Here is a 9,723-nt window from a genome sequence, read left to right as displayed (position 1 = left end):
TGTGTGTGTGTGTGTGTGTGTGTGTAAGTCTAAAAATTAGCAGCTAGTAGCAGGTAATGATGAACCACGTGTCAGCCATTTTTAATTTCATTCCAACAATAAATGCCCTTCAACAAAACACACTCGTAGTTCCGAGTTCTCAAATGGGATGCATCATCTTCCCGATAACACGTGAAGGCAACATTAGTGCGTGTGCACATCCATGAACTTTTGAAATGACCAGAAGTTATCTTTGACCTCAGATGATGTACGCACACGTAGCGTCCATATGTCTTGGAAATCACTTCAGAGGTGTTATCTGGTTACAAATAAACAGTGTTTTTGGAGTTAGAAGTGTTCATTTCTCACTAGCTTTCACATAATATAGTAGAAACACAGAAATGAGCTGTTTTGGAGCATTTTCTGCCATCTTGCATTTTTTTGTTCAAGTGGACAACCAAATGACGTTGCCATGTGTTTCTGTACTCTGACTGGTTGTCACTGTGCTTCCCAGCATCTCTTGCGCAAGTTGGGGGAATCTCACCATGTGATCTATGACATTGCTCTGGTCGCTATCATAGACTGTAAGGGTCACTCCCCTAACTAGTTCAAGGTCATCTGTCCTTCTGAATTTTTTTCCCTTCTAGTTATTCTTTTTTTTTTTTTTTTTTGAACATTGCAAATTTTGTTCATATTGGCTAAGGGTCATGGGGGCTGGACTCTATCCCAGCAGCCACAGGGCGTGAGGCAGGGCACACCCTGGACAGGACACAAGTCTCTCACAGGGCCACATATAGACAAACAAGCACATCTCAGTTTAGATGGGCAACCAGCTCTGGGAAGAGTCCTGGTTGGTCTGAATTTCTTCCATTTATGGATGATGGGGCAACTGTGCTCATTGGGACCTTCAAAGCAGGGGAAATGATTCTGTACCCTTCCCCAGATTTGTGCCTCGAGACAATCCTGTCTCTGAGGTCTACAGGCAATTCCTTTGACTTCATGCTTGGTTTCTACTCTGACATACACTGTCAACTGTGGGACCTTATATGTAGACAGGTGTGTGACTTTCCAAATCATGTCCAATTAACTGAATTTACTCCAGGGGGACCCCAATTAAGCTGTGGAAACATCTCAAGGATGATCAGTGGAAACAGGATGCACCTGAGCCCAATTTTGAGTTTCATGCCAAAGACTGTGAATACTTTTGTACATGTGATTTCTTAGTTTGTGTTTATATATATATATATATATATATATATATATATATATATATATATATATATATAATTTGCAAAAATCTTTAAAAAAAAACGTTTTACTTTTTTCATATTGTCATTATGGGATATTGTATGTAGAATTTTGAGGGAAAAAAAATTTCATCCATTTTGGAATAAGGCTGTAACATAACAAAATGTGGAAAAAAAGTGATGCGCTGTGAATACTTTCTGGATGCACCATGAAATAAAGATAGACAGGCCTATCAAATTGCTTGGGAAGTCTCACATGCTCCTGGTGGACACTTCTGCTTGTGGTGGCAAAAAGTAAGTACATCACTCAGCAGAAAAGCAAAAGGAGAATTTGGAATGTTGTCCAGTGCCACATCTGGAAACCTTAAGGCATCTGGTACTGTTCTACAGAATGTGACCAGCTCAGACAGCCTTTAGATGTCAGGAAAAATATGGTAATTACCAGACAGGGCTGAGATCAGATAGACACAGTTGTCTCCGTACCTGTTTGCCAATGGAATAGTTGAGTCAGAAAGAATTTCAACTTTCCTTTCACTTCTTAATGAAGCAAATCTCTCTGGAGTCGTCCATGTTTCCACTGGCAAGTCGTCCAATTCCACCAATGAGCTCAGGCCACCCAGTGATCTATGAATGAGAGAAAGCATGTTAACCTTTGTGAGTAAAGCAAAACAAGACAACAAAATGAGAAATATGATAAAGGAGACTTTTAAAAAAAGAAAACCTTTCTGATAAAATACCACAAAACACGTCAAGATAGCGTGCGTTCATTGTGTGATCTTTGAATTTAGTTTGGGGCCTCCATGCTTGCGCTCCCACAGGCTGCACACTGCAGCAGCTCAGGTGGGTTAAAGGGGCTTTTCACACAGAACTGTTGAATAGGCAAAGTGATGCTTTTAATTAGACCAAAATGACTCTTCCGTGAACACGATTTGCCCACACAGCCCTGCATTGAGTCCAGCCCATCAGGTGACCTCAGGAACGCAGAAAAACATCACGTGGCTACCAAAAGATGCGACCGCCTTGCTGGAGCGCATTGTGCAGCCATCACCTCGGTGTCAGCCTGAAAATGGCTTAATTCATTTGCAGTCGAATAAGATTCATTTTGTCTCAAAAGAATTGCCTACATCATTTTCCAGTTGGTGGAGATTCCACCACCATGGTGATTGCATCGTTAACGCACAATGACCAGAGGAGCAAAGTTTCTGAATGGTGTCGTTTGTTGCTGACGGATTTGAATGTCTCTGACTTTAAGACTGAGCATATTTTATATTGTAAGCCTACAGAGTGTACGAATGCCAGGTGATAGGAAAAAAAAATCCAAATGTTAAAGTAGTCTGACTCTCTGAGTCTGACTCTCTGAGTCTGACTCTCTACACCCAAAGGGAATAATGTGATTATTAACCATCAGATGACAAAGTAAAACATCTTAAATCATTCTAAAGTCAGTTTTAGGCTGAAGCAAGGTGATAATCTGTGAATCTCTGCTGATGCTCCGAAATAATGTGTGCAGTGAAGGCAGGGGACCGATTTTTAGGGGGGACCATTCTGTTGGCGACACCGGTAATCAAAATGGTCAAGACACCTTTGGATATAATGCAGCCTGATTAAAAAAAAAAAATTATATTAAGGTCCTTGCAGTAAATAAGCATGTACTTAATGCATGTACTGGTGTTTTTTATAGAATGTAAATGTAAGTAAGTCCCTTTGGCTGCTCCCTTGTTTGCACTCGGGGTCGCCACAGCACATCCAAGGTGGATCTGCATGTTGAATTGGCACAGATTTTACGTCGGATGCCCTTCCTGACGCAACTCCACATTACATGGAGAAATGTGGCAGGGGTGGGATTTGATACCGGAGCCTTGTGCACTGAAACCAAGTGCATTAACCACTTGGCCACCATCCCTGTGGTGTTTATTATAGAATAATAAACATTATTGTAACATAGACATTCATTCAAACATTTTATAGAATGCAAATAAACCAGTTCAGTTTATTTATATCACACCATACACCACACCATTCGTATGTCACCCTAAGGCGCTTCACAAGGGTGAAGTCTAACTTTACCAATAGCAAGCACATAGGCCACAGTGGGAAGAAAAAAACTAACATACAGCACTATATAGTTTGTATTTGTTAATGTTTGATGTAAATGAATTCAAGACATATCAGTCACTTTGAAATGTTCATCATGTGCCCTGAAATGTGTAAAAAAAAAAAAAGGCTGTGATATGTGTTAATAAAAATAATCCTTACATATATACAGGCAAACACATGTGTGATTCAAGCATCAAAATAACCAGTACAGTCTTTTAACTTTGTATGTTTGCTGGGGTTTTTTTTTCTTGATGTCTTAAAAAAAAAATCCCCTCATTCTATGCTACATGGTTCAGATAATGCTGATTAACTCTGACTTTCTCTATATACACTCTTTACAAAATTCTTGATTAGTGTCCACAGAGAAATTTAAATATTATGACTGAGGCTTCTGATTTGCAAGATAAACAAAAGCACTATGACAAAAAAGAGCTTGTGAACAAGAACAAAGGTGAGTTCTCATTCACTGTTATTATTCGTCCTCGAGCACTGTTTTTGCTCCCCTCCTTCTATCCTGTGTCCTCCTTTCTTACATACCGATGTCTGAACAAGCCCAGACAAGCTTAGGTGGCATTTGACTGTCAAAAAAGTCTCTACTATGGAATGTTAGAAGTGGGATTACATAAACGTCTTTGTGTTGTTTGCAAAGTATAACCTCAGGCCTCTTTTACATACTTCCATATTTTCTGCCTTTTAAGATGCAGAAATGATGACTAATATAATCTAATTACAAGTTTGCAGTCAACAATGACCTTAGCACAAACTGCAATGTCACCGTCTCTATTGCCTCAATCCTCTAACAAACTCACTGAGTTCCTTTGCCACAGTAGCAAGAACAAACTGGAAGATATTTACCTTTAATGATGGTAAAAGATGGAACATGACCTTAATTACTTTATTGTGGACACACAAGGTTTGTGAAGCATGAGGCTTAGTCACAGACCCCAGAGCAGAGAACCCACATTGACTGAAACAGCAAACTGGATTTATTTACAGTTCTCAGAACTGAACAGTTCACGGTACACCAGAGAACCAGTCTGTACGTTGTTATCATTCAGGTGGATCCAGTGACCAAGGATAACTGTCATTGAGACTTAAGGGTCTGGCAACAGACAGGCAGTCCACAGAGTGACCTTATCTATGAGGGAATTGGCAATCAGGAAAACCAGGAAAGCAGTCTGAGGGTCAGAACACAGAAGATCAACTTACCAGGCAAACAATCCAACACACGACAGTCGAAGATCAAGGTAGACAGAAAGGCGGCGTGGTCACCAACGAATGAACATGAAGAGTGAACGTGAGAGAACAGACACAGGATGTAATATAATCCCACTTCTAACATTCCATAGTAGAGACTTTTTTGACAGTGAAAAAAGGGGAGTTGATGGTCTAGTGGTTAAAGTGTTGAGCTTGAGACCAGAGGATCCTCGATTCAAATCCCAGCCTGACTGGAAAATCACTAAGGGCCCTTGGGCAAGGTCCTTAATTCCCTAATAGTTCCCGGTGTGTAGTGAGTACCGTCTATGGCAGGACCCTGACATCAGGGTGAATGTCAGGTATTAGTGTGTAAAGCACTTTGAGCGCCTGATGCAGATGGAAAAGCACTATATAAATGCAGCCCATTTACCATTACCATTCAGGATGCTTTTGCAGGGTTTTATCAGTAATGGCCAATTACTTGACTAGGTTCCGGTCCATAAAATCCTCATGTGCTTCATAGTTGATCAACATGTCGAGCTTGATGGGACCAGAAGAAGCTTGCAGGGTGGTGAGCACCGCAAGACGGGCTGTAGATAATTGGGTAGCTGCACAGCTCATCAGAGATTTACTACTTTTACTCATGAGTCTACCCTTCTGAAGTGTCCACTATGAAGTGCTCTGATGCTCCACAGTATGTACAGCATCCCATTCAGACTCAACACTGTCATTCCTCCGGTTCCGGTTCCAGCATCGGTTCTTCAGAGGATGGTATAGATACAGACACTAGGGTTCATAGACAGGGTCAGGAGACAGCTGCCAGAGCCTCAGGGGTTGAAGTCCTCTACCAGCGAATGGGTGTTGACCAAAGTCATTGAATATTTGGTGCTTGAAAACATTGGTCAATAGTGTTGACCTGTCCCTCATCCAGATGTTCCAGGGACATCTGGTTACATTCATTGCTCATGTTTGATCATTTCTTTGGTGTTTGTTTTCTTGATTACTACCTCTCTTGTCATATCTGTTGGGCCTGTTTACCTTTTCTCATAGTAGTTCTGTTCCTTGTGATAGTTCAATGGTTTACTTCTATTCACAGGTATTGAGGCTTCTGGTTTCATATGCACACTCACTTTGTGCATTGTGATGCAATATACAGCTGTCCACATCTTCACTCCAGTGCCAGACTATATTAGTTTTGGGCCTCCTTTCTTGCATTGTTTCTCTGTGTTAATTTCCAGTTGCCAACCTACACTACCTCCTTGTGTCTCTCGAGGCTTGCCTGCCGTTTATTGGACTGTTTGTCTGGTCCATTTGATGACTGTGTATTGACTCCCTGCCTGTTAACCCAGTTGCTGCCCAGTTGCTGTTTCCCACATGGACACTGCTGCCCCACAGACTAACTTCCTGTTGTGCTTTGACTGACAGCCTATCTCACCAGTTAACCCTTTAACCTGTTCCTGCAGACTGTTTTACTGATCAGACTGTGACTACTCAGTGTCCTGAATCCAGCATTTTTTTTTTCCACTGTAAATAAATCGACTAAACTTTTACTACCAGTCCTTGATTTTGCTAAAATCGTCACAATGTCAAACTATTAGAAAGAAATAGCAGGTTTCAGGACTTTGTTTTGACTTTTGGGAGAACCTTTCCCTTTATGTAAAAGTTAAGTAGAGAGCTTACTGCTCACCATTCACAGCTTATAATGCACAAAAAAACACAGACATACTTGTAGAGCTACATTAAGCCGCTCTCTGTTTGACATAGTATTGTGCAACAAGAATTCAACCTGCATCAACAAGAACATTCCAGGCACCTGTTGCAGAAACCTCAGATCACAACAGAATGATCTCAGGGGCAGAAAATGAAACAGGTGCCCCTATCATGTTCATATATGTTGTAAAGTGCAGCATCCAAAAAAATAAATAAATAAAAACCTGTCCATGTTGGTTTGTTTTATATTGGCACAGATTTGGAGGTCGGTTCAATATGCACTAATTGATTTAATATGGGGCAGCACCACAGCTTGGTGCTAAGCACTGTTGCCTCACAGCAAGAAGGCCCTGGGATCACTTCCTGGTCCTTTCTGTGTGCAGTTTACATGTTCTCCCCGTGTTTACGTAAGTTCTCTCTGTGTACTCCGGCTTCCTCCCACTTCCAAAGACTGGAGGTTATTTGAAATGGAAACTTTAAACTGACTGTAGGTGTGCTTGTCTGTCTGTATGTGGCCCTGTGATAGGCTGGCGACCTGTCCAGAGTGTACTCCACCTCTCTTTGAGTGGCTACTGGGATAGGCTCCTGCTCCCCATAACCCTTAATTGGAATAAAAAATGTAGAAAACAATGAATGAATGATTTAATATGGCATAAATGTTTGACCTACAAAATCTCCCCAAATTTGCTGTTATGTCTCACACTGATGTCGGACAGATTATGTAATAACTCAATACTTACAATCACCATTTTATCACTTTGTCTGTTAAACAGTGTTGTCAAAGTAACTTTGAAAAGTTACTTCATTAGTTACTTTAAAGTTATATTTTACAGTTACTTTATATAGTTACTTCATTAGCAGCAGCTGCTGAATGTAATTAATAAAGCAACTCATAATCTAACTCGGTTATTTTTAAGATTTAGTACTCAGAAAAGTAACTATTAGTTACTTTGCTGATTAGTTACTTTGCTGATTGCTCAATCTTAAGAGTAACCAAGTTAGATTACTATGTAGTTACCTTATTAGTTACATTACATATTAGTTGCAAGTTTTCGGCAGATTCTAATAAAGTAATTGCATAAAGCTGCTAATAAAGTAACTGCATAAAGTAACTGTATAAAGTAACTAAAAAACGTAACTCTTTTCAAAGTTACTTTGACAACACTGCTGTTAAAGCAACAAGTAAAGATGAAACACAACTTCAGCATGTTAAACAAAGATGATCATGAGATTTACAGTGCATTACTTACACGTGTACTTACTGTTTATTTGTACATGTAAAAAACGTAACAGTATAACCGGAAAAACAAGGTAAAGTCCACAGATAAACAGGTTGTGATCAGCAATTATTGTGCTCTAAAGTGACAGAACAGCGCCTATTGTTGTGCGATCTCACCTCAAGCTTAACTCAAAAGAAAAATAATATTTGACATGTCAATACTGAAAAATGTAGTAAAACTATGATCAAACTGGCCTTATTTAGAATTGTGACAATCGTGAAAATATATGGCTTCAAAATACCATGACACTTTGACGGTTAAACACAAACAATGCTGTCATGTCAGCAAGATCAACAACAAACACCAGCACTCAGTTTTAATTAACCTTTTGTTTTCTGATGAAACAATGTTCTTCATTTTATTTGTCTTTTTATAAACACAAATTCTAGTACAGACTAATTTGATCAGGAAAAAGTTAATTTAGTCTAGTTTTTGCCTGTGAAATTTTTTGTAATGTAGCATTTTGTCCAGTTTTAGTTTGAGTTTTTTTTTTTTTTAATGTCTTGTTAATTTGTGCTTCTTCTTCAATCTTTAAAGTGGTATTTCATCAAGTTCCAACAAACATCATACTGAATTTAAAGATGTGCAGCCCGCAAATTTCACACAACAGATTAAATTTAGTTTCTACCAAAAACTAAGCAATATAATGTAGGTTTATTTTGTAACTCACCCACTCACCTTCAACTGCTTACTCCAATTAAGGGTCACAGGAGGGCTGGAGCCTATTCAGTCATAGTGCATGAGGCGGGGTACACCCTGGACAGGACACCAGTCTGTCGCAGGGCCACGTATAGATAAACGAACACTCTCACACACACCTACGGACAATTTTCAGTTTCCAATTCACCTAACTTGCATGTCTTCGGATGTGGGAAGATGGAGCACCCAGAGGGATCCCATGCAAATACGGGGAGAACATGCAAACTCCACACAGAAAGGCCCCAGGTAGGAAGTGATCCCACAACCTTCTTGTTGTGAGGCATCAGTGCTAACCACTAAACTACTGTGCTTCCTATTTTTGTAACAAGTTGAAAACTTACAGCTGACCCCCCCTCATTACAGCCCTCTTAACCCCCTGCCACTTTAAGCATTTTTTTAATGTAGATGTAAATTAATATTTAAAGTTTTCAGCTCGTTGACAGAAGGGCTGTACAATATGGTACAATATGGCCAAATTATTGTATCTCAATATTGTCATGTAAATGTCACTTACAGTATATACATGCTGTCCATATTCTTGAGCCGCTTGGGTAGGGAGATTTCCCATGGGATAAAAAAGCTTTTCAACCTCCCATCCCTGGTTCTCAAGACCAGGTACCTAAGTGGCTCTACTCTCTCTTTTTTTTACTTTTTATTTTTTATTTTAAAGATATTTCGGTGTACCTTAGTAAACACTAGTAGAGTTCCACCTTAGATTTGGAATGTATAATAGAACCTTACTGAATTTTCATATCAGTATGATATACTATATGACTATGATTTGACACAAAGTGCAGCAACAGTGAAAATTAAACATTCTTAAACAGCACAGTGATTAATACCACACTCATTTTGCACTCATCATAAGGTTAGGACACTGTGCCCTCCAAAAGTATTGGAACACTTGGAATTTCACACATTTTAATTTGTTTATGCCATTTTAAATACAAGAAATACAAAAAAATAAAGAATAAAATTTTCTAAAATTATCTTCCTCAAACTCAAACTGAAAGCAGATCTCTAAAACTTGATAAAAACCTGTAAATAATAATCAGTTTTATTGCCAGTTTTCTTTAGACAAGTCAGGGGATGGAAACATGAACATTTCCAAGTCACTGAATATGTCTTGGACTTTATTTACATCAATTATGAAGAAATACAAAAGTTTCTTTGACCAAAACATCAAATCTAGGCTTGTATCTCAAATGTGCTTTCTGTCAAATTGTAGCTGAACTTTCAGGTCTTCTTTTTAAGAAAATCCTCCTCTACACCACTTCATCAGGAAGGTGGATTTTATATTTTTAATTAAGATAAGAAGATAATTTTAGAAAAAAAAAATGTATTTGAAATGGAATAAACAAATTAAAAAAGTGTGAAATACCAAGTGTTCCAATACTTCTGAGGGCAACTGAGAAACACTGAGGAGCAGCATCTTACATTTCATATATCAGCTCAGTCTCACTTTTTTTTTCACGCTTGATTTTGAATGTCATGTAATCCCATTATTTCAAAAG

The sequence above is a fragment of the Thalassophryne amazonica genome, chromosome 7 (assembly GCF_902500255.1).
Source record: "Thalassophryne amazonica chromosome 7, fThaAma1.1, whole genome shotgun sequence".
NCBI classification, from domain to species: Eukaryota; Metazoa; Chordata; class Actinopteri; order Batrachoidiformes; family Batrachoididae; genus Thalassophryne; species Thalassophryne amazonica.
This window is presented reverse-complemented; position numbering follows the sequence as displayed.